Source organism: Sciurus vulgaris (assembly GCF_902686455.1).
Source record: "Sciurus vulgaris genome assembly, chromosome: 4".
Lineage (NCBI taxonomy): Eukaryota > Metazoa > Chordata > Mammalia > Rodentia > Sciuridae > Sciurus > Sciurus vulgaris.
The window spans coordinates 163,361,643-163,387,877 of NC_136464.1; positions in this window are offsets into that span (position 1 = coordinate 163,361,643).

Consider the following 26,235-nt stretch of genomic DNA (forward strand, 5'->3'; position numbering starts at 1 on the left):
CAGTTTTTAGGGGGAATGCTTTCAGCTTTTCACCATTTAGAATGATATTAGCCATGGGCTTAGCATAAATGGCCTTTACAATATTAAGGAATGTTCCCACTATCCCTATTTGTTCTAGTGTTTTGAGCATGAAGGGGTGCTGTATTTTATCAAATGCTTTTTCTGCGTCTATTGAAATAATCATGTGATTCTTGACTTTAAGTCTATTAATATGGTGAATTACGTTTATTGATTTCCTGATGTTGAACCAACCTTGCATCCCTGGGATGAAACCCACTTGATCATGGTGCACTATCTTTTTAATATGTTTTTGTATGCGATTTGCTAAAATTTTGTTGAGAATTTTTGCGTCGATGTTCATTAAGGATATTGGTCTGAAATTTTCTTTCCTTGATGAGTCTCTGTCTGGTTTAGGTATCAGTGTGATATTGGCTTCATAGAATGAGTTTGGGAGGGTTCCCTCCTCTTCTATTTTATGGAATACTTTGAGAAGTATTGGAATGAGCTCTTCCTTAAAGGTTTTGTAGAACTCGGCTGAGAACCCATCTGGTCCCGGACTTTTCTTTGTTGGTAGGCTTTTGATGACTTCTTCTATTTCAGTACTTGAAATTGGTCTATTTAAATTGTTTATGTCCTCCTCATTCAGTTTAGGCAATTCATATGTCTCTAGAAACCTGTTGATGTCTTCGAAATTTTCTATTTTGTTGGAGTATAGATTTTCAAAATAGCTTCTAATTATGTTTTGTATTTCAATCCTGTCTGTAGTGATATTTCCTTGTTCATTCCGAATTTTAGTGATTTGGGTTTTCTCTCGTCTTCTCTTTGTTAGTGTGGCTAAAGGTTTATCAATTTTGTTTATTTTTTCGAAGAACCAACTATTTATTTTGTCAATTTTTTGTATTGTTTCTTTTGTTTCAATTTCATTGATTTCAGCTCTGAGTTTAACAATTTCCTGTCTTCTACTACTTTTGGTGCTGTTCTGTTCTTCTTTTTCTAAGGCTTTGAGCTGTAGTGTTAGGTTGTTTATTTGTTGAGTTTTACTTCTTTTATTAAATGCGCTCCATGAAATAAATTTCCCTCTAAGTACTGCTTTCATAGTGTCCCAGAGGTTTTGATATGATGTTTCTTTGTTCTCATTTACCTCTAAGAATTTTTTAATTTCCTTCTTAATATCTTCTGTTATCCATTCATCATATAATAGCATATTGTTTAACCTCCAGATGTTGGAATAGTTTCTGTGTTTTACTCTTTCATTTATTTCTAACTTCAATCCATTATGATCTGATAGAATACATGCTAGTGTCTCTATCTTCTTGTATTTGCTAACATTAGCTTTGTGGCATAATATATGGTCTATTTTAGAGAAGGATCCATGTGCTGCTGAGAAGAAAGTGTATTCACTCTTGGTTGGATGGAATATTCTATAAATGTCCGTTAAGTCTAAATTATTGATTGTGTTGTTGAGATCTATGGTTTCTTTGCTCAATTTTTGTCTGGAAGATCTGTCCAGTGGTGAGAGCGGCGTGTTAAAATCACCTAGTATTATTGTGTTGTGGTCTATTTGGTTTCTGAAATTGAGAAGGATTTGTTTGACATACATAGATGAGCCACTGTTTGGGGCATAGATGTTTATGATTGTTATATCTTGCTGATTTATGCTTCCCTTAAGCAGTATGAAATAACCTTCTTTATCCCTTCTGACTAACTTTGGCTTGAAGTCCACATTATCGGAAATGAGGATGGATACTCCAGCTTTTTTGCTGAGTCCATGTGCATGGTATGTTTTTCCCCATCCTTTCACCTTTAATCTATGGGTATCTTTTTCTAAGAGGTGAGTCTCTTGCAGGCAACATATTGTTGGATCTTTCTTTTTAATCCAGTCTGCCAGTCTATGTCTTTTGATTGATGAATTCAGACCATTAACGTTCAGGGTTATTATAGAGAAATGATTTGGTTTCCCGGTCATTTGGTTCATTTTTAAAATTTTGTTTATTTATTTGTTTGACACAACTTGTTTCCTCCTTTATTTGACAATTCCTTTAGGATAATTCCTCCCTTTGCTGATTTGCTTCTTTGTTTTTCATCTCTTCCTCATGGAATATTTTGTTGAGAATGTTCTGTAATGCTGGCTTTCTTTTTGTAAATTCTTTTAGCTTTTGTTTATCATGGAAGGATTTTATTTCATCGTCAAATTTGAAGGTAAGTTTTGCTGGGTATAAGATTCTTGGTTGGCATCCATTTTCTTTCAGGGCTTGAAAAATGTTGTTCCAGGACCTTCTAGCTTTTAGGGTCTGGATTGAAAAATCTGCTGATATGCGTATTGGTTTCCCCCTGAATGTAATTTGGTTCTTTTCTCTCACAGCCTTTAAAATTCTGTCTTTATTTTGTATGTTAGGTATTTTCATTATAATGTGCCTTGGTGTGGGTCTGTTGTAATTTTGTGTATTTGGAGTCCTGTAAGCCTCTTGAACTTGATTTTCCATTTCATTCTTCAGATTTGGGAAATTTTCTGATATTATTTCATTGAATAGGTTGTTCATTCCTTTGGCTTGTTTCTCTAGGCCTTCCTCAATCCCAATAATTCTTAAATTTGGCCTTTTCATGATATCCCATAGTTCTTGTAGATTCTGTTCATGATTTCTTACCATCTTCTCTGTTTGTTCAGCTTTGTTTTCAAGGTTAAATATTTTGTCTTCAATGTCTGAGGTTCTGTCTTCCAGGTGTTCTATCCTATTGGATATGCTTTCTATGGAGTTCTTAATTTGGTTTATTGTTTCCTTCATGTCAAGGATTTCTGTTTGGTTTTTTTTCAATATCTCTAACTCTTTATTGAAATGATCTTTTGCTTCCTGTATTTGCTCTTTTAACTGTCGATTGGTGCGATCAATCAATGCTTGCATTTGCTCTTTCATCTCATCATTCAATGCTTGCATTTGCTCTTTCATCTCCTCGTTTGCTTCTCTGATCATTTTAATTATGTACATTCTGAACTCCTTTTCTGTCATTTCTTCTGCCATGCTGTCATTGGGTTTTATTGATGTAACATCTAGATTTGTTTGCAGCATTTTCTTTCCTTGTTTTCTCATGTTGTTCAGATATCAGTGGACCGCTGAGATATTGCAGATTTCCTCTGTTGATTTACAATGACCCTGAAGATTTCTATATATATCCCCTCTTAGCCTTCAGTAGGCTGAAGTCTTGGAGGAGGTTGATAATGCGGTGCTCCACAAGGAAGCTGCCTCTCTAGGAGTGGTGGCCTTCAGGTGGGGTATATTCCCTGCTAGTGGGCAGAGGTGCCTCCACTTGTTGACCAATGGTCATCCAAAGGGGACCTAGGCTGTGGGCTGAGGCAAGGCCTGTTTGGGCCTGAGCCTCTGGTTTTACCGTCCTTGTGGGAAACCTCACCCAGCAGGGAAGACTCACCCGGTGGGGAGGTCTCGCTGGTCAGTTTCCTCCTAGAGGTTCCCCTCAATTTACATCTACTGCCTGGGCTGGGCTGCCTTCCTCTGCAAAGTTTCCAGGGGCCCGGCCCTACCTCCTGGGCCTGGGAGCCTCACCCTTCGCAGATGAATCTCCTTAGGCTGCCCCTCCTCAGAGAATTTGCCCATAGGCCTGGAACCTTCGCTCCGCCCTAAGCCTGTCTCTGTGCGGCTCTTCCACCCAGAAGCCTCCTAGATCCTGGGACCCTGTTCTGCACCTAATCGCCTGGCTGCGTGGCCCCTCCTCTGAGCAGCCACCTGTGGCCCCGAACAATCGCTCTGAGTCCCAGAGACCCGCCACAGGCCTCTTCCTCCAGACAGCTGCCCAGTATGCCGGTGCGGTCACTAGGAGTCCAAGAAACTCACTTCGTGCCTCCTCCTCCCACCAACCACCCGTAGCCCGGGGCAATCAATCACTCCGAGTCGAAGTGACCCTGCCCGTTCCTCCTCCTTCTCCAGATAACCCCCTGGGTGTTCAGGAGCAGTCCCTCTGAGTGGCTCTGAATCCACGTGACCCGCTGCACGGGTCCTCTGGGCCACCGCCCGGAGCTCTGGTGTGGTCCCTCAAGACCAAGCGTCCCACCACGCTTCTCCTCCAGGCAGCCCCCCTGTGTTCAGGAGCTGTCACTTTAAGACCAAATAACTCACCACTCGCCTTCTCCTCTGAGCAGCCGCCTGGAGCGCTAATGCAGTCACTGCGAGTCCAAAGGACCCGCTGCGCTCCTTCTCCTCCTTCTCCTACTCCTCCCGGCAGGCCCCGGGGTTCAGAAGTGGTCAGGGTCCAAACAGCTCGCCACGCAGCCCCTTCTCTGGCAACCGCCTGTAGTTCCCGTATAGTCGCCCGAATCCAAGCGGCTGCTCCTCTTCCTCCTCGTCCTCAGGGCAGGCCCCGGGGTTCAGAAGCCTCGTTCTGATTCCAAACAGCTCGCCGCGCGGCTTCTCCTCTGGCAACCGCCTGCAGCGCTGGCGCAGTCTCTCCGAATCCAAGTGGCCACGCTCCTCTCCTCCTCCTCAGGGCAGGCCCTGGTGTCCTGAGTCCACACAGTTCTCCCCGCCTCTCCTCCCCCGGGCAGCCGCCGGAGCCCCAGTGGCTGCTCCGAGTCCCAGCGCTGTGCCGACCGGCCTCCTCTATGGCGCTCCAGCGGGGGGAGGGGCGTCTCGCCGGCAGTTCTACTTCACAAAGTTTCCTGCGTTCCGGGACCCCCGTCCCATCCGGGATGCCCCCCCAGGGGGTGAGAGTCACCCGGCTACTTTGAGTTGGTCCCAAGCGTCTCAATATCTCCTCTCTTGAATCCTGAGTTCTGGAGCAACACGTAATGCAGCCACCCTCTAGGCCGCCATCTTGAAAACCTCTATCCATCTTAATAACAGAAAACTAATCAGAACTGAAGGCAAAACAGTGTGTAAATGTCACCTGGAACCATGGCCTTAGAAAGCATGTAAGTGGAGTAAAGGGCTGATAGAAAACCGGATAAACATTGATGTTTAAGAAGTAAACCAGGAAAGATAAAATCATAAAGGGTACTCTAAGGAAGCAAACAGAGAGCTGACAGGAAAACTCAAAGGGAGGAGTATCTCAGAAGCTAAGGTAAGGCATAACTTCCCCTTGAGAGAGCTATCATTAGTTTTAAGTGCAAGACAAGCATGTTAAAATCCAGTAAGATGGAGAAAAACGTCTTTTATTTAAAAATTTTTCCATGCTCAATTATTATTATTATTATTAATTTTCAAAATTTTTTTAGTTGTTTATGAACCTTTATTTAATTTATTTATATGCAGTTCTGAGAATCAAACCCAGTGCCTCACACATGCTAGGCAAGCACCCTACCACTGAGCTACAAACCCAGTCCCCGATTTTCAATTATTTTTTTTTGCCAGGGATTGAATCCAGGGATACTTAACTACTGAGCCACATACCTTTTTAGTTTTTGAGACAGGGCCCACTGAGTTGCTTAGGACCTTGCTTAGTTGCTGAGGCTGGCTTTAAACTTGCGATCCTCTCGCCTCAGCCTACCAAGCTACAGGGATTATGGGTGTGTGCCCCCAGGCCCAGTGAGAAAAAGGTAACTAATGGATTTATCAAAATAAAGGATGGAAATCATTGCCCAATTTGAGGAAAGCGATTTAGGAGAGTTTTTGCAGTGTGTTGAGAAGAAACATAGTCAAGAGTGGACAGTATATGAAAGGGGACTTGGGACTGGACTTGTTTAGTCTTTCTAAAAGATGGAAGAGAAAAGAATGTTTCTATGATTTCAAAGAGAGTGTCTACAAAGGGTGAGGTTGTAGTTACAGAAAACAGGACGGAAGTAGTTGTTTTCTGTTACGCCTCCTCTCCTTTCATCTTGCTTTCCTATGATGAACACAGGCACTCATTACAGATGCAGACTGCTTCCTCCAGCTAATCTCCAGTAGCTTTATCTCTTCCGGCTTCCTTTAGACTCTGGGGTTGGTTCAGTCACTGCTTTTGAATTCTCTGGTCCAATTCTCTGGTCCGAGCACTGGAAACTTGTGGCCACTTTTCTTCTTATGTTTGATAATATTATCCTTGGGAAACTACAGAATAGTCTACAAGGGGTGATAAATTATATCCTCTTTTCACAAGACAGACTTTTCCTTCTGCCCTTGATCCTAAAATATTTCTTTACTACTTTAATTGCCTAAAGGGGGCAGTTATACATGAGAATTTGTATTCTCATTTTTTTCTTAGACTAATGGTTGGGGAAAGCTAGGGCCTCCTTTAATATTAGGGACCCACATCTCTTCAGGGAACTGGGATCCCTTTTAAAAAGCTACTTTATTAAAATTGTGTTAAATGCAACAGAACAATTTTGAGGAGAATTAGTGTTCTGGATAAAAAGAAGAATTTAAGAATGTGGGGTGATGTCACATTGGTGAGGTCTTGTGTCTGAGCCCCTCTGTGAATGTGATTTCTGAGCCCTTATGTGGGTTGGGGCAAGAGCCTTCTGAGTCTCTATTTTTTTCAGTACTGGGGATGAACCCAGACCCTTGAGCATGCTCAGCAAGAGTTCTACCCCTGAGCCACACCCTTGGGCCCTGAGTCTGAATTTTAATGTCAAGAGGAGCCAGAGGAAACCTTCTGTTCCCTCTACTGCCCATGGTTGAGTTTTACCTGTGCATGCCCCAGGTGGAGGCTCCTATTTCCACAGCTCCATGACAACAGAGGATTAGAGAAATCCACTCTGTCAGAATTCGGTGCTGACAAGTGCCAGGCAAACATGTCACTCCTGTTTTTATAACTGGTGCTGGGGAGTGGCAGTTGATCTGTGCCAAGTGCCAGATTTTGTTCCACTGAGTGGGGACGCAAAGGCAATTTTGTCAGGCAAAAGTCACAGCCCATTACCCTGGGGGAGCAGAGAAAGGCACTCTTGGGATGTTCGATGCCAGAGAAGGATCCAGAAAGCCCTATTCACATGGCTGCCTCTGTCAGGGTGATGCATTAAAGGACATTGTTTGCTCCAGCTGAGCTCAGCTGTGCTTCAGCAAAAGGCAAATTTGCCTCCAGGATGTGGGGCTCTGCCTGGTGAACCCAGAATTCTGCCCTCACTTTATATCCTCATCCCTTCTCTTTCTGCTCACTTCAAAAAACAAAAAGCAAACTAGGGCCCTTGGCCACCCATGTCTTTGATATGCAGCGGTGAATCAATCATGGCAAATAATGACAGGGAAGCTTCCCCTGGGAGAGAAGAGCTCTGTGCCCTGATTTTATGCAGATGAAATCACTATGAATCACACTTCAAAATGTCTCTGAGTAAGTCTAATCTCCCCAGGATAACACAATAAAAGAAAAATCTGTACTTGGGAAGAATTCCAGCCTCAGGGCCACCAAACATGCCCAGCATCTGGGACAGTTATCACTAGATTTCCTTACCTCTGGTCACATCATGCTCAGGAGCATAATTCCTTAGAGGTCTTTTCTTTGCAATCCCACCTCACCTGTCACTGTGGGTGCTGCACTGGAATCACTTGGCATGGGTCAGTTTATTCTGCATGCTTAGAATTAGGTCATTGGGAGGGCCGCATAGTAATTTATGTAAATGAACATGCACAAATATGCAGAAATACGACAATCTGTTTTCCCATATTTCCTGAAAAGTAGTATCTTGTAAGCTTTTCAGTATGGAAATTCATTAGTTTGGCAGATATATTTAGATCATATTCAACTAAAATGCATAAATGCCTAATATGTACTAGGTGTGGTTGCCTACTTCATTTCATCTAATCTGCCGTCTTCATTTTGCAGAATTTGTATCTGAGGCTCCTGTCCACATTGAGGTCAGCTGGAGGCCAGAGGTTGTGTCTCAGGGTCCTTGTCTCATACTCTCCTACCTCCCTGTATCTCTGTACAGAAACCTCCTTGAACGGCAGAAGAATCTCTTCAGCAAAGATCTCTATTTTGACACAGAACAGGTTCTTCATATAATATTGTTCTAGAAATGAAGCAGACTAAACAGAAATGAAGTCACTGGTTAAGCCCAGCATTTTGATCCTGCCTCTACTTCTTCCTCCCTTTTTAGTGTCCCCGGTTTCCACGGAACACAGTTTGAAAACCACTACCTTCCAGCATCCTCTTAGACTGTTCATTTTGAATCTATTTCCTGGACTTCTCCAGACTTTGGTCTTTCAGTACTTATGTGCAGCAAAGTCCTGTGCTGGACCTGCCACATTTCTACCAGGAGATGAGGACTTGGGCTGTTCTCAGAGCTGCCCATTCTGTGGTAGTGGGGGAAGATATGGGTGATGTCAGAGAGATTAGCCTGGGCTCTCAAGGTGCCCGGTTCTGAACCTTTAAGCCCAGTAGGTCTTCCAGTTCACCTCTCTGTAGGAGAAACCTATAAAAGGAACCCTAAAGAATCATTGCTAACATTTTAGTCATAATAATTATGTGTGGGAATATTAAATGTAGATACCTATATCTTTCAGAAATACATACAGAAGAACCCTCATATGTCATGATAAAGTTATTATTTTAGCAGTATCCAAGGTGGGGGTATGAGTGGGATACTAGATGAAACATTTCCTGTGTTGAAGCTGGGTGATACATAGTTCGTTATACCATTCTTTCCACTTTAGAGTAGGTTTGATAGCTTCAAAATAACAAAAATTAGAATATACAGTAGATAGGTAAGATACAGGATAGAGGGAGAAGGAAGGCAGGTCAAAAGGAAGGCAAGCAGGCAGGAAGGAAATACCAAACTGACGTTAAACCCTTGCCCTAGGACCATTGTTCCTTTATCTCTCAAATTATTGCTCCTGCCCGCAGGGACCCCTTCTGCTGCTCTTGGGGCAGGGCTACTTTTTTCCCTGGAATGGAAGAAGGCTTTGGGTCTGCTTCTCTGGCTTGTGGACTGGGATTCTACCCATACTTATAGCTTTGTCTGCGCCTTCGATTCTGGCCTCTCCCACAACTTAGGGTGCGATGTGTTTCTCCATGAAATTCTGTGTGAGAACTTCACCATCCGGTTCACCCTTGGAGATGTGAGAAATTAAATTTCTTTCCAAAGTTCAGATGTTTTTGTGATTTCCCATTTTATAGAGGAAAAAACAAAATCTCCAAGAGGCTACATAAACAACCCCAGATCACACACCTATCAGGTGGTAGAACCAGGCTTTTGAACTCAATTAATCTGGCACCATGGATACCCTTTGCAGCTGCCGCATCATATAGACATTATCCATGACAATTATAATAATCAAGTCCAGCACCTGACAAAACTAGTGGAGCAATTTTTATCTTTTTTTTTTTTTTTTTGCACAGAAAAGAAAATCTGAAAAGTGGAGAAAATAATCCTCAATTTTACTATTCTTACAAGATACTACTTTTCCTGAATATATTTTATATGCTTAAATTCATAATAAATAAATCAGTAAAATCATTTGTATGTTCTGACTTTTATGTTCTATTACAAGCACATATATTTTCTTTATAATATTTAAAATGTGCTTTTTATTTATTTTTAAAATAAACTCTTCCCTCTTTGGAATTTTTGGTTGCTCCTAATTTTAGGTTGTTTGAAACAACCTGGGAATGAATATCTTGAGGCATATAGACATTTTTTCTTGATTCTTTTCTTGTGCATAAATTCTTAAGATAAGATGATTAGATCAAAGACTGAATAATCTTAAGATACTTGAAACTTGCTGCCAGCTGAATTTCAAATTAATGTTACTACTTTATGCTATCCAGCTTTTTGCTATGTCCTTTTAAGTATTGGGTTATCATTAACAAATATTTTGTATTTAATATACAACAACCATGAGATTGTTTTACTTTAAATTTATTTTATTTTTAGTGAATTTGTTAGGGTGGGGCTGCTTTGTCATTGTAGAGTTCTTTGGGAGCTCTAGCACAATGCGTTACCACACATCACACACACACATGCACATACTGTGTTAGTTGGCTTTCTGTTACTACAAGTATCTGAGATAATCAACTCATAAAGAGGAAAGGTTTATGTTGGCATACAGTTTGGGAAGATTCTGTCCATGATGGGTTGGCCTTGTTACTTTTGGTGCCGGTGGCAAGTGGCATGGCAGAGAGCATATGGAACAAAGCTCCTCACTTCATGTCCAGGAAATGAAAAAAGAAGAGAAGAAGACACAGGGGTCTGACAATTCCCTTTAAAGACATGTCCTCAATAACCCTCAACCTTCCAATATTTCCTATCTCTTAACGGTTTCTACCACCTTCAAAAGCATCAAGCTGAGGACCAATCCTTTACGATATGGGTCTTCGGGGGACCATCCAGATCCGAACACTGCAGACACATGCAAGAAAAGAGAAGCTGTCCTTGATCGTGTTGGTACTGCTGCGACACACAACACTCAGGGTCACAGCAATGGCCACTGAACACTCAGCAGACACTGCATGAAGAAAGAGGTTAACAGATGGAAAGTAAGACAGAAGATGTCAACTTGTCTTCTGCACTCAGGCTGAAGTTCTGCCATTTAATAATTCAACAGCAGTTGTGCAAATGGCTCTAGTCTATGAATTTTCTCAAAACCCTCTGTAAATGCCACTTCTCAGTCTGAGCAAAATCTCTTTGGAGATATGGAGGCTTTATTACATATATACTTTTTCCTTTAAAAAACATTTAAAAATGGAAAATAGTAACTCTGAGGTACTGCATATGTTAATTAGTTTGATTGTGGTGATTATTTCACAATAGGTACATGCATCAAAACATGTATATCTTAGCTACATACCATTTCTATTTGTCAATCATCCCTCAATAAAGTGAACCCTGGTGCATTCATTATTGAAAGCTCAATTCCAGCAGCAGCATATGCAGATGCATCCTTAAGGACAAGTTTTCACAGTCAAAATCTTACAGGGTTGGGAGTTTGGAGCCTTTGGGTCTGGTGCCACTTTGTGATTCAGCAAATGGCTTTGCATGTTTCTGAGCCTCGGTTACCTCATATGTAAAATGAAGGGTCTAAGCAAATGATCTTCCTTGGTACTTTCAACTCTAATAGTTACAAGTCAAAGCTAAAACCATGACTTTCTCCTTATGAATATTACACTTCCTCATATCTCCATAGCACTTTATGGTTTTTATTATTTTTGCCTCTATACATGTCAAATGAGAATATATATGGAAACATTTAGTGACGATAATGAAAGAACAGCTCTTAGAGATCTTTACATGTGGAACTTTAAAGCTGCGCTCATTAGCAAGCACATTAGACTTAGATTACTGCTAGCAATTAAGAGGAGAAAACAATAATTAAGTAAACAGAATCATCCATGATGAGGTACAGTATAATATGTGGTGGGAGAAGAAGAAATTTTTTGTGGAAAAAGGAAATAGGAAATCTGAATTCTCTAGCTTAAAGTCTCCCTGCATTCAAGGGCAACTACAGATAATACAGGGCAAAAGAAAATAGAAACTAGAGTAATTGAGGCGGCCAGGGATCCCCTGGGGTCTAGTGCAAACACTATTATTAGATCTCCTTATTGCCATGCTTTAGTACTCTCCAAAATCCTGGCACAGAACTGCCCCAGTGGGTGACTGGTGATTTATTCTACAAAGCATAGAAAAAGGACATTTGTCTCAAAAACATTTTCTTTTTGGTTCTGAAGAGATTTAAATGTAAGCAAAGAACTTGACAGCTCCATATCTTCCCTTCTGATACCTGAATTTTCCCCATCTCTGACAATCACTTTGAAGTGCTCCCTGGGCTAGCTGGATGCAAAGATGTTGTGGGTTTAGTACAGTAGCCTCCTAGAACCAAAGACAGCTTCTGAGTCCCTTACTGAATCTAATGGGATAATTCATCCAAGGGAAGGAAAGACCCAGACCCCAGGTGGCTCCTGTAAATGATGCAATTCATAGCATAGACTGATTGGAAGTGCCTTCTCTGGCTAAAGCTCACAAGGATGATTTCAGAGAAAATGAACCGTATGTGACTTTGTCACACTTGGAAAAAAAGAATGACTTCTGCTATTCTAAAACACTTCTAAAATATCAAAGGATTAAAAGAGAAATACAGAGGGACTGGGGCATGTAGAGGCATCTCTTCCCCACCACTTGGCTTTTATTTTCCATTTGGAGCTTATATTGTACAATTACCAAACCCTTAGGTTTATTAAAATGAGATCTGTTGTCTGATGAAAACTATAAATAACTTGATTCCTTCTCATCGAAGGCACAGCTCATTTCATCCAAAGAACTCCTATTGTAGAAAAGAATTTCTGATAAACAAGACTTTCCGTATGAGGTTTGCTTTGTTGATACTTGGCTCTCAAGGTGGAATTGGGCAGCTTCCCCTGTTGACTACAGGCATTCAGTCAATACCAGGGGGCGTCATTCCCTGGAGTCCAGGAGCGGTGGGTGCTTAGCCTGGTAGACTCTAGCTTCTCTCTGCTCAAGTTTGATCTTACATAAGACGTGGCTTCATAGAAAAGTGTTTTCAAGGTCATGTAAGCAAGAAGATGAGTGACTTTGGAAGAAAAAAAGAGCAGAGCTGTTGGTGTTTTCCCATGCACAGTCATGCCCTGACAATCTGATGGGAGAAATGGAAGTCTGCACAAACTCAGTTATCTCAGCAGCAAAGTTAGGCCCACAGATTAAAGAGGTAGCATGGAGTTTGACAGTGGCATCAGAGCAGAAGGAAATTATATAATCAGAATGTCCTAGTCAGTACAACACAGGACAGGCAATTGGTAGAAACCACAGATAAGATTTTTTATTTCCACTGTTGGGTGGTGCTATTATCTTTCTGCTCCAGTCCACCTGACTTCTGAAAGCTTTCTGCCCTTAACCCGAGAAAAGTGACTTTCTGTGTGCACTGAGTGGGGATTAGAGCCTTGGCAGGTCACCTTAGGAAGGTTCCTAGTTTAAATGTCACAATATTGATTGTGATATCCAGTGCTATCCAGTCCTTGCTAAGTCCCAGGCACTGTGCTGAGTGCTTTATCTCCATAATTCCTGATGCCCACAGCAATGTCACAAGTAGGAATGAAGAACCTGGGGCTCAAGAAGACTGATGGCCTGGCCCGTGATTATACCACAGTAGTACCATGGCAGAGACAAAAACTAACTCCCAATCTGCATGGTACTAACACCATGTACTTTCCATGCTACATTCTACATCCCAACTACTAATCCTTATGTGTTAAGTATAGCATTGATTATGCAGATCACCAAAACTAATAATTTCAAACATAATGAACCTCCTGGATCCAAACTGGATGTCCAGAAGAGAATAAAGATGTTCATAAATCACAGTCAATATCTGGCTAAAGATCTTGGCCGAGGTCAGCATCATTATTAAGCAATTTCACTTAAGGATGAGAATTGTTCCCCACAGTGAACACTCCTGTGCTTAAGTTAGCAGGCACAGTTCCCTGAAGATTCTATGCTCCAGCTAGCCCTGGAGTTAAAGAAGGTTATACCAGTCCCTTATTTTCTATTCCTTAAAAGTATTGTCAAAAGTGAGGAGTGAAAACTTGGGAAGATCCTACATTTGCAATATTATTTACTTGAAGGGAATAATAGCTTTAGCAGACAGTGGTTTGGAGTAAGATGATAACAGATTGGAGGGAACATGAAATACAGCTTAATTTGATCTTTGTTTTTGAGGTCAAAGTAGTGCTTCTAGAATTCATTTTTAGATTGTATATGGAGCTATGGAGTCTGAGTGTAAGAAAGATCAAATAATGACTTCAAGGAAGAAGATGTTTTGTAGGAAAATCAAGAGACAATTGTGGACCACCTAACCTTAGAAAGCCCATTGTGTGGAGTGGTAGGCTGAATAATGGCCTCCTGCAGATATTCATGTGCTAATTCTCAGAACTTGTGAACATGCTATTTTACCTTTCAAGAGGGAATTAATGCTGTAGATGGAATTAAGTTTTCTAATTAGTTGACCTTAAAATAAGAAGATTGTTTTGGATTATCTGGATAGGCTCAGTGCAGTCATAGAAGTCCTTAAATGTGGTAAAAGGAGAAAGAAGAATGATGAGATGTCAGAAAGTCACAATCTGTTGTGATTGGCTTTGAGAACGGAAGAGAGGGCACAAGCCATGGAATGCAGAAAGCCTCTTGACTCTGGAAAAGTCAGGAAAAATGGGTTCTCCCCTCAAGCTTCCAGAAAGGAATACAGCCCTGCTGACAACTTGATTTTAGCCCAGTGAGATCCATTTTAGATTTTTGACCTCTGAAAGTATAAAATAATAAATTTTTGTTGGTTAAAGTCACAAAGTTTGTGAATTTTTACAGCAGCAGTAGAAGATGAATTACAGGTGGCAGTATAACATATTGTCTCAACTGGGAAGGTTTAAACAAAAAAAGTGAAATTAATATTTAAACAGGGAAAGGAGTCATAAATCAGAGCTACTCTGGGGAAGCTGGGATATTTGGTTGCCCTACTGGTCATTATGAGAGTGGAGATTCAAGGAGGTGCTTGACTATATGTGTCTTTTGTTCAAGAGGGAGGTTGGGGCTAGAGAATTCAATTTGAGAGGTGGCTATGTATAGATGGTATTGAAAGCTGTTGGACTGAATGAGATCACAAGAGAGTGAATATAGACACCACTCTTTCAGAGGCTTGGAAAAGGACGAGGATCTAGTAGAGAAAACTAAACAGGCATACCTAGTGAGGTAGAAGATCGGGAAAAAATAAATAAACTCAAGTTAAAAGGGGTTTCAAAAAGGAAAGACTTAGCATTTGCACCAAATGGTGGTGACAAGTAGAGAAAGAAGAGGAGTGAGAACTGGCCACTGGGCTTTCAATTTGGCAATCCTCCATGAGTGACAATACATGAGTAAAATAGCAGGGTAGTGGGCAAAGCCTGAAAAGAATGAGCCAGAGAAAGTGGACACAGAAAGCCTCACCACCATTTTCAACTTTTGTTGTAAAGAAGAGCAAAAACAAACAAATGAAATTCCCCACAACAAACAAACATGAGTTAGTAGTTAGAAGAGTGGTATGGTTTGGAAAAGTGTTCCCCAAAGGTCCATGGGTCAAAGACTTGGTCTCTATGGTGGTGCCATTTGGAGGGGTGGAATCTTTAAGATGCGGGTCATAAAGGGAGGTCTTTTGGTGATTGGTGGCATCTCCTCAAAGGAGATCATGAGACCCTGGCCTCATACTCTTCCTTTCTTGCTTCCTGGTCATAAGGTGAGAAATTTTACTATCTGGCACCTCTACCAGAGACCTAAATGCAATGGGTGCATCTGATCATGGACTGGAACTTCTAAAACCGTGTACCAATATGAACTGTTTTCTCTTTATAAGTTGACTATTTCATGCATTTTAAATACTATTGGAAAGCTGACTGATACAAGGGGGATATAGATTTATGGAGAGGTTTTCAAATTGGGAAAAGTTAAAGCCCATTTATAAACACAGGAGATGATCCAGAATTAGGGAAATATTCAAAAGTAGAGGGAGTGTAAATGCTGGAGTGAAGTCCATGAATAGATGAGAGGAGATTGTATGCAGAGCTTAAATGAAGGACTGGTTCAGTCATGTGGAAAAATTTTCTACTGAGAAGAAAGGAAACGTGTGAAGCCGCCTAATCCTAACTTAAAAAAAAATAGTGTCCATTTGGGTACAAAGAAGTTATTTTCTTACTGATTCTAGTTTTTCAGTGAAATAAAAAGGTCATCAGCTGAGAGGGAGGAACAGAGAAAAGGTGCTGAAAATTAGAGAAAAGGGAAATTTAGCAACACAGAGAGCAAGACAATGACTCAGTTTTCACTGAATTATCTATTAATGATGCGATTAAAGTGACAATGCCCCTATGCGGGCCCCCACAGAAAACCAGCTATGTGACTTATAACATAGGGGACATAAAGTCTAATTTGTTATGGAAGCATGAAGAACAGATGCTTTAATAAACAAAGAAAATAAAAACAAAGTATTACCAATTAAGAATAGCTGCGACTGCCAGCTTCTCTATCTTTCCCCCCCACCCCCGCCTCACCTCCATCATGTCATAACCTTACTGCTTTCACCATAATATATCCTATAACCTAGTTTCTACTTTGCCAGAGAGTTTGTAAATAGGGTTTGGAATGCAGTCCAGTTGTGCTATTTCAGCACCATGGTCAGTTCCCCCTTTACTCTCACTCCATTCCAAAAGGAATAGTTTCTCATGTTCAGTCTATGTTACCAGGTGCTGGGCACTGTGCTAGATGTTCAAGTCATAAACAGTCTTTGTTCTCAAAGAGATTTACAGTAGAGAGTGAGTCATAGATTACCAAGTACACCAAGTACACTTTGGGGAACTATGATATGTAAATACAGGACACTGGGAATCTTAGAAAGGACAAGTCCTGAGTTAGTCTCTACATAGTGAATAGTATAAGGGACAGTTTCCTGGGATAAGAGATATCTAAGATGAAATATTGAGGCACTCTATGACCATAGAAGAGGCAAAGGGAAGAGTGTTTTAGGCAGAGGCAATAGCATGTGCATGGGTCTAGAGGCAAGAGATCATGGTTCTCCTAAAGTACTGCAAATAGTACTACACAAAGAATGAGGATAAGTAAGGTTCCAGAGAGGAAGGAAGAGGGCCCCTATGCTGGCTGATGGATGTAGGCATGCATGAATTACAGGGAGCAGTCAGCTTCAGGAATTTAAACTTGTCCTTGATAATAGGTGCTTTCTAGACCCCACTCAGGGTAAAGAGGGGAGAGAGCAAAGGACATTCCAGTTAGAGCTATGGTAGCTACTGGTCACATGTGGTTATTGAAATTTAATTTTTTCTTACTTTAGTGAATTAAAATTGAAATGCTAAAATTTCAGTTTCTTGGACATGCTGGCCACATTGCAAATGGTCCAAACCTACATATGACTGGTGACTTCTGCACTGGGAAAGCAGAGACATATAACTTTTCCAGGATTACACAAAATTCTATTAGACAGTGCTGGGTCAGAGGGAACAGCATCTGCAAAGGTTCAGAAGCTTGCATATATGTGGTGAACTCAGGAAATGATGACCAGCCCTGGAGCTGTAACAAAAGGCAGTGGATGGAAGTGGCTGGAGATGACACTGGAGCTTCACTGGAGCCGGGTGGTGAAAGGTATTCTAAGTCATTCTGAAGGAGGGTAGATTTACCCATTTGGCAGTGGGGAGCTAACAGGAGAAAGGAGTGGATCTAGATTTATAAAATTAATTCAAAAAGCAGTTACAAGGTTTAAAGAGAATATTGAACAAGCAGAAGTCAGGGATAATAAGCCACCTGAACTTTGCCAAATAAATTTTGATAAAACGTTGTTTTATGTCATATTATCTTACCTTGGCCAGTTTCCATCACTCCCAATTAAAAGCAACCTTTCTACCTGGTTTTCAAGGTCCTTACCTTGTTGCTTACTACTATTTCATACATTAATTGTACTCCAGTAATGACAGTATTGGCATTCTTTCCCACACACACACAAAATTATTTCCTGTCTTCATTTCTGACAGTGCCTGAGACTAGATCATGGGATAAACTTACATAGCTCATAGGATAGCCCACTGCCCTAGCTGGGATGGCACTTTCAAGATATAGTTCTCATGGGTCACAGAGCAAGAGTCAAGAAAATGCTAACATACGAATTGATCATGAAGATGCTGACTAGGAAGATAAGAATTCTCACATTGGTTTCACCTCACCTCAATTGGTCATTCAGCCAGTGTACTGGTAGGGAACAGAATTATACTAAAATGTTTAAATGAAATTAATCAAAGGACTATTTATAGAGGTACGGGCATGACTAAAGTTACCCATAAAACTCATTGAACTTACCAGACTAATGATAGTGGGAAGCCATTACTACCCCAGGTCTAAAGGGTAAAGAGAAAAAAATAGTATCATCAGGACCAAGTGAGAACTGGAGATAGCCAGGAGAGGCCCCCTGGCAAGAGCTATAAATCCAGAAGAAGGAAACTCGACTGTATCAAGGAACTGAAAAAGGGAAGGAGCAAGGAAGAAAAATCTCAATCCCTCCTTCCTTTCTGTTTATCTCTCTGTCTCCCCCACCCCACCTTCCATTCTCTCAACAATGCCTCCCATTGGATAGATCTGAGCAAAAGCCAAAAGAAAAGAGAGACAAGATATGCAGCTCATAGGTTCTAGTTGGATACAGAACAACCTTCCAAAGAAGACTACAATTGATCGTATAACAGATAACATAGAATAACAGTGGTTTAAACCATACGAAAGTGTGTCTCATGTAAAGGAAGGGTTGGTGTGCTAGTACTTTATAACTGGGGACCCAGGTGCCTTCTCTCCAATTCATCTCCCTTCCTCAGCATACAACCCAGAATGACTGCTTCTGCTGCAAATGTCATACCGGCATTCCAGCAAGGAAGAAGATGAAAAGGGGATGAAGGCACACTTTCTTACTTTAAGAACACTTATCTGAAGTTACACATGACACTTTTCATTTACTTTCATTGAACAGAGCTTAGTCATATGAACATACCTAGGTCCAAAAAAGTGAATGTGATATTTATGACAAAAGCTTTATGTTCAGCTTAAATTAAAGCTTTTTAAAAAAAAAATTAAGTAAAGGTAAGAATTGAATACTAGAAGAAGTCTAGTTTTCTGTTATAGTCTAAGAGGAAAAAACATCCTACTTTGTGATTCAATACAGAGATTCCATAAATAAGTCTTCTCAATATTCAATAACCAGTGGAGTAAATACATTAGTGATGATTACAGGGTGAATTATGACACATGGCATGTCCTTTCCTCTTGTGATGGTTACTCACACACCAACTTTTAAGGGAAAATCACATTGCTGTGTAAAGATAGTGCACATTTGATGAAGAATGCCAGTTAGGGATGTTTGCCAGAGATTTAAAGACTTGTTCCTAGAAATACACTCTCCATAGATATTAGGAAACCAGCCAGTTTGATAGAGATGACAGATTTTGTTTTCTGAGCAGAGGGATAAATTTGCATTTAACAAGATACTCTACAATATGAATCACTAATGATTATGGGAACGAGCCCCACTGGCTATCATAGTTACAGCACACATCCTACTGCTTGGCCCCAGTGCCTTCTTGTGGGGCACTAGTCTCTTTCTGAGGTGCCCAAGCACACTCCCAGCCTTGCAACCTTGGGCACTCATGGGGCTGTGCCATGAGGAGCAGTCATCAAGGGCTGCTCAGATCACCTGTAAACTGCCGTCACCCTCTTCATCCCAAGACATGTCCCAGCCATCTGCCATCCTGGGCTGCTTCAGGTACACAGACAAAGGGAATCTCTACACCTACCGCCTTGTAGCAGCCTTTGGAGGATTTGGCTGTTCATCTTGCCCACAGAAGGAAGGGAAGAACTCTCAGCCTTTTAATCATTCATCATCCCACTCTCTTGCACAGCTATGGTGTGCACTCCTGTGGGCACATGGGAGACAGCCTAGGACATACAGTCTATTTGCAGGAGGGGCAGTAGTTACACTCATGGAGTTACATCACCCATGGCAACAATACACATGTCATCACAAAACAATAGTGGCCCAAAGTAAGAGTCAAGCAAAGGCTAACCCATTGACTGATCATGAAAGTTCTGATTAGTAAGATAGGAATTCTCCCATTGGTCTATACCTCACTTGGTCTATTAGTCAGTGTCCTGGAAGTAAAATCAATTCTACTAAAATGTTCAGGTATAATTAAATAGAGGACTTTTCCAGAGGTATGGGGGGCAGGGGCTGTCATTTCATAATTCCATGAAATTATGGCCATTATTCATTGCTACTGGAATGCTTAAGAAATAAATCATGACAGTTGGATAATCATTTCATAGAGTCTTGTCATGTGGGTAGGAGTTGGTGAGGAGCAGTGCTTCTTTTCCAGTAAAAGAAGCACAGAGGAAGGAGTGAGCATCTGTGTCAAAGACAGGAGGCTGGATGAGCTAAAATAAAGGGTTTATGTAGCTTAATACTGAGAGAAGGGAAAGTAGGCTTGGAGAGACTGGCATTCAAAGAGGAGTCAATAATTCTGAGTGGAGGAATTGCATCATGAGAAGTTTGGGAAATACTAGATGTATTAGTGTGTCAAATGTACTGATTATTTTGTGAAGGAGCTGGTGTCCATATTAGAGATTGTACAAGATTTACTGGGTCAGACCAACAGTACTCCATTTGAACATTCTGTTCATGACTTCCTCGAATAACCCCCATGAGGCAAATAGCATACCTTTATTCAACATGTGTGCAGAGTGTCTGCAATCAATGGGTACTGGAGTTTCAAGTGCCTTCAGTGACCAGTACAGGCATGGTCCCTACCTTCTAAGGAAAATTATCCTTCACTTAGTACTGGAATCCACTAGGGTGAGGGGTAGAGGGTAAGCTCAGCAGATCAAGGAGGCAGTTTTACAATCTCAAAACAAACACCAAATGAGGCACAGCAAGTCTACATGACTCAGCAGGGAGTGAGATTCTGTGTTTGGCATAGTCCGAAGACTTTTTCTGAAGCCACCTCATTGATTTCCGAGGTGCTGGGGATTCGAACCTGGGTCTGTGCGCACGCAGGGCAAGCACTCTGCAAGCTGAGCTTTGCCTACTACCAAGATTCTGTGTTTGGGAGAGTAAGGTGAGAAAGAGCTTGAGAGACCCAGAGTGAGGGCGGTGGAGCTAGCCAATGCAGAGAATTCTTTAGGAGAGGAGATGATATAACCCTGGAAATGCTTCTAAATCTTTCTGGAGATTGAATACTTCTTTAGCCAAACAAATTTCTCTCTTGTATACCTGCTATTCACATACTCCCTCCCTGTTCCCTCTCTCACCTCCACTCACTCACTTTCTAAAACTTCATTCATCTCTTTCTTAGAAGCAAATAAGCTCTTCTGGAGGACTCCTGCAGGTTCAGCTAGTGCCATTTCTTAAGAAGCAGGCACTTTTGGGGTTTTAGCCTGTGTCCTTGTTCTCTCGCAAGGGCAGAGGCTAGGTTGATATCTAATCTTGACATGGTGAACGGGGAAAAGGAATAAAGAAGGTATAAATCTTCTGAAAACTGGCAGGTTGGTTAGGGGTCAAGATCATTCCCATAGCCAAAGACATCCATTGATTTGTATTGTTAGTTAAACAATCAAGTTGTTCAGTTTTTTAAAAAAGGTGGTTAGTTATGAAAATGGACAAAGAAGTCAATATTCTAAACTTTGACACCCATGAAGATAGCCTAAATGCCAGCCAGACAGTACAGGAGCCTCAAAAAACCCTGTCACAGGGAAGGGGTGGTTTATCATGATCACACTGGTGGCCTCAGGTAGAATCCATCTTTTGTGGGGAGACTAAGATCATGCTTCGTTTGCTCTGGGCCAATGCCAGCTATTTTGGCCCTGTTGCTTTTTATACTTTGTCTTATTTTAGGAAATGGGGAGGACATTCTGAAGGTACCAGTTGTAGACTTCCCTCAGGGCCACAGAACTTCCATCACTTGGAAAAGAACAGGGTAATAAAATTCCACTTATTTCCCTTTTGGAAAATAGGGGATGATGCTAGCAGGTAAGAGATTCAACTGAGAAACAGCACTAGGCAGGCAAAGCAGGTGATCTTCCTTAGAGAGTGTTTTCTAGCAGTGTCCTCATTTGGTGGCACTAACTGAGCCCTTAGGTATACAGAGAGCAAATGTGAGCCATAGTCCCAGTGCTCAAGGAGTCTGTAATCCAAAATGAGCAACAGTGACAGAGAAGCTGGGAGGGAAACGTTAGCAGTAAAATCCAAGGCTATGGATTTTGACAGTTAAAGGATCACGTGTAGTTCATATCTGTTCTGGCACCTGGATGTTGGGTTTGCTGGATACGTACAGTTCTTAGCCTCAACCCTGTATAGGAGGGGGACACCTGCTGTGAACTCCTCTCAACCTCAGATGTCTCTTCTGTCTCACTGGGTCAGAATGGGATACCCTGTAACCCTAAGCTTCCTTCCTTCCCTGGGAAGCAGGACCATGGCCGCAGGCTAGCAAACTGCTGCCAACGCCAAGCATCCCTTTTTCCCAGGAATAATTGAGAAATGGTTGAACATCAGTAGAAAGTGAAACTTACTTATACAGATTAAAAAATGAGACAGAGAACAAGTTAGAGGCTAGGAACCCACAAGCATTTTCTACCAAAATTCTTAAAATGATAGCACTATGGTGCTGGGGGACTTTCTAAAATATTAAATGAGCCAACATCTTTAACTTATAGATAAAAAACCCCAAAGCTCAGAGAAATAAGGGTCTTGTCTGTGGTCCTACAACCTGGACATGACAGAACCAGGATCCAAACCTGGTTCCTATTCCCAGCTGAATACTTTTCAAGGCTGACTCCCCAAAGTAATAAATAGGAAAAACAACAACAACAAAAAACACCCTGGAAATAAAATCCAATGGGTAGGACAATCGCAAGAAGCACACGCAGTCAAAATTTAAGTCAGTCACTTAATCAATATTTATTGGCAATATGCTCTGCCAGGCACTGGGCCAGTCTTTGCTATAGTCTCAATGCTGGAAATCTTTGTTGCCTGCTGCCTCCATTTGGCAAGTAGCTGAGGGAAGCCACCGAAGGGCAGGTGGCACCTGAGAACCCTGAAATGTGGGACATGAAGGGAGCTGGCTTTTGAAAGTCTGGTCTATAAAGTAGGGGTAATCCATTGACTTCTTGGGGTGCTGAGGATGAAAACAGGCCAGGGCCTCTCTTGATCAAATGCACAATAAAATGTCACTCTTAAGGAATTAGACCCCAACAGGGGTCAAGAAAAAAGTGCTTCAGGGATTTGAAGTTAGAGGAGTAGGGATTAAAAATAAATCCTTTAATTGTGAGCAAAGTAGCTGTGAGTTCTTTTCAAAGTACCTACAAAGCATATGTTTTTCTAAGATCCAAAAGTGATTACTTTTTAATTACTTAAAGACAAAATTTATAAAAAGAGACTATTAGTTTGCTAAGGCTGCTGTAGAAAAGTAGCACAGACTGGGAGACCTAGACCACAGACATTGACTCAGTTCAGAAGGCTGCAGGCAGTGCCATGCTCCCTCTGAAGATGCAGGGAAGCATCTGGGCCTGACATCTCTCCTTGGGTTGCAGAGGCCTGTCTGCCATCTCACTGTGTCTTCAGATGGTCTTTCCTCTGTACCTGTCAGTGTCCAGACCTCTCTTCTCAGAAGTACACTGATTGAATTGGTGTACTTATCCCAGTGTCCTCATTTAAACTTACTTATATCATCAAACGGCCTGTCTTCAAATATGGTCACATTCTGAGGTTCTGGGGGTTAGGACATCAATATATGAATTTTGGAAGGAGACATGATTCAAGTCATAATGGAGTAAGATGAATAGACAACAAGCGAACAACAAAACAAGACCAAGCAAGAGGACAACAGCTACATGACTCCAGGCACCTCCCAGAGAGGCCTTGTCTTGGGAGACACCTGACGCTGAACTTTGACATTAGTGGCTAGATTCTTCTTGTGTGAGAAGACTTCTTTTTGTTAATTTATGAAAATGGATATAAATTTTTTGGTGGTACTGATTCAACAAGGCAATCTGATTATCAAACAAGGAACTTCTGTGTAAACCACACAGGCACACACACACACACACACACACACCTGCACACACTCATCACACTTGTGTAAGTAGTCACATGGAGTGGGAATTGTACTCTGGTTCTAAACTGTGAACTGAGCATGTGTGATGCGTCAGTGAGCAAGGGCCTCCAGGAGTCCCTCCTGTGAGGTGTCTTGCTTGAGTGGGAGGAAGCAAAGACAAGACAAGGCAGGGGAAAAACACATTGGTGTCTCCAGAACTCAGGGGATTGAGTCTGGAACCTGTGGGAAGAGTGGCGCAGGATCAGACTTAGAGGTACCATCCCAAGCAGCAGGTGGGACCGAAGAGGAAGGAAGGTGCATCTCCAGCCCATTGAGTCCCTGGGGACTCACTGCCATGACACCTCTAAAACGGAAGGACCCAAACGCAGCAGTGAGAGCCCCAGGGGAGACTCAGAGTGAGGAATTTTATAAGCAGAGGACAACCAAGGGATAAGACTGATGAAAGGTCTGCTCCTGATGCCATTTGACATACCCTCAGGGACCTAGAAGAACCATTTAACCCTTGAAGGGGGACACATGGGGACCTAGGACAGTGACATTCCCATGGCTACCCTTGGATTGGAGTAATTCCACTGGTAGCACAGATGGGCAATATCTGGAAACAAACTTAGGAGACACTGGCCCTACTCAGGCTTGGAGATCTGCAGAGACCCCTTGGGACCCTGAAGACCCACCACAGTGAATGCATTCTAGAATGAGGTCAGTGTGACCCAAGGCCATGCTCAGTGTGATGGCACTGGACATCCTCCTGTAGATATGGGTTTTCCTTGGCAGCGAGGGAATAAAGGCAAGAAAGAGATGCATTTTTACTGAAACACAGAAAGTCCTTTCAAGTGTGGTAAAGTAGAAGGTGGCTTTGGCCTCCAAGGCTCTTGCCTCACCATGCAGTCAGTAGGTCCCACTGCCCTGCAAAGTCCTTCTTGACCCGTTCTTCAATTAACCAGCACCCAGAACCCTTGGTTTTCTTTGGGCCCTGCGATGTCAGAGGCCCCTGGTTTCCTACACTGGGTGTTTTTCTAATGACTGAAGGAGCATTTGTATAAGGAGTTTGTGTTTTTTTGTTAATTTAAAAAAAAGGCTATTAATATGAAAATAGAACAACAATTTGCTGTGGGCTACCAATTTGCTGTGAGCACATTCTTAGAAATTTACTTCCCCCACCCCCACAGCATTTTTCTTCTAAAATCCCTGGGGCATTTACTATTTCTTGTTTACTGCTGATGGCTGGTCTTCAGCTCCTATGCTACACTACACTATTCTGGCATAGAACTTGGCCAGGGTGCTCACTAGTGCCCCCTAGTGGTAGGGTAGAACCTGGTGCAACACATTCTCCACAGATTTCTGCCAAATAAATGAATTTATTTAGGACTGGGATTAGCAAGACACTGGAGACCATGAATCTATTTCCCATGGTTGGGTAATTTCCCATGGAGTCCAGTATGGTAGGTATGAGCATAAACACTAACAAAAGTCCTTGCCTCACTGAACCCTGACTGGTGGGAGATAGTGTAGACAGACAAATGGAACAGGATGGCAGTTTCTACCAGAAAGAACCTGGAAGGAGCAGCTAATTTCAGAACAGCTTCATAGAGGCTGGACCATTTACCTTGGTGTTTGAGGAATGTCTGAAATGTCAAGGCACTTGCAAAAGCTATGGTCACCCAATAGAACTGAAGGATGTAGAAAAGCTGCTGTGCTTTTAAAGAAGGGTCCTGAGTCATGGGGACAATAACCTGGGATGCAGTGGCCCTGGGGATGACTGAAGAGGTGCAGTATCTGCAATAAAAATGTAACATGCAGCAGGTCCAGGTGAGTCCCCCAAACTACCAGGCATCTGATCTAGGGCAGTAGCTGAGGCAGTTGTTTTATAAGTCCATGAGGGTTAGTGTTCCTTTGAGGTGGCTACTGCCCCATTGTTATGGTAGCACCTGGTACCTGGCCCCCAGATGCACATGAGCAGAGAGGTGATGTCTCTGCTCCATGGTTTTGTGGGAGTTGGGATTGCTAGACCTTCCCTGACTCGTGGAGGTAGAATCTGAGGGAACTGGTGGGCAGTTTAGAGAAGCTTAGAGGTATCAGCTGGTGAGATCCTTGAAGGCAACCCGAAGTTCCCTCTTGGGAGAAGAAAAGCAATAGCCCAGTTGGGGCCACACTGCATTTGCAGAGCTGGAGTTCTTGTGATCCCAGTAACAATCTAGAATCTCTCGGCCTTCACACAGGTGGGAAGACAGATGCCCCGTAACCATGCTGCTCTTCATAAGCAAAAGGGATGGATCATAAATCTACTTTCAGGCAGGTTTTAAAAAGCATTTATCTTCTGGCAAGTAGGGATTTCATGTAGTCAAAAATGATTCAGACCTTTGCAAGCTGTAGCATTCACAACAGTGAATAAGATTCCTGCTAAGAAAGTGAAACAGGTATTTAGGCCCTTCTGTGCAACTGGAGGTGGGGGTGTGTGGAGTTGTTTGACAGCACATGACAAGGTCATCAACCAGAGGTTTGGAGAAGCAGGAATGGCTTTCAATTGGGACCTAAAGGAAAATTGGCAAGAGTTAGCCAGGGAGAGTGAGAAGAAATAGTAACTAAGAGAGGGAAGAACATGTAGCAAACAAAACAAAAACAAAACAAAACAAAACAAAACCACCACGGGCCATCAGGGAGTTTACCATGGCTGGGGCATAGAGTGTGTAGAAAATGAAGCTTGGA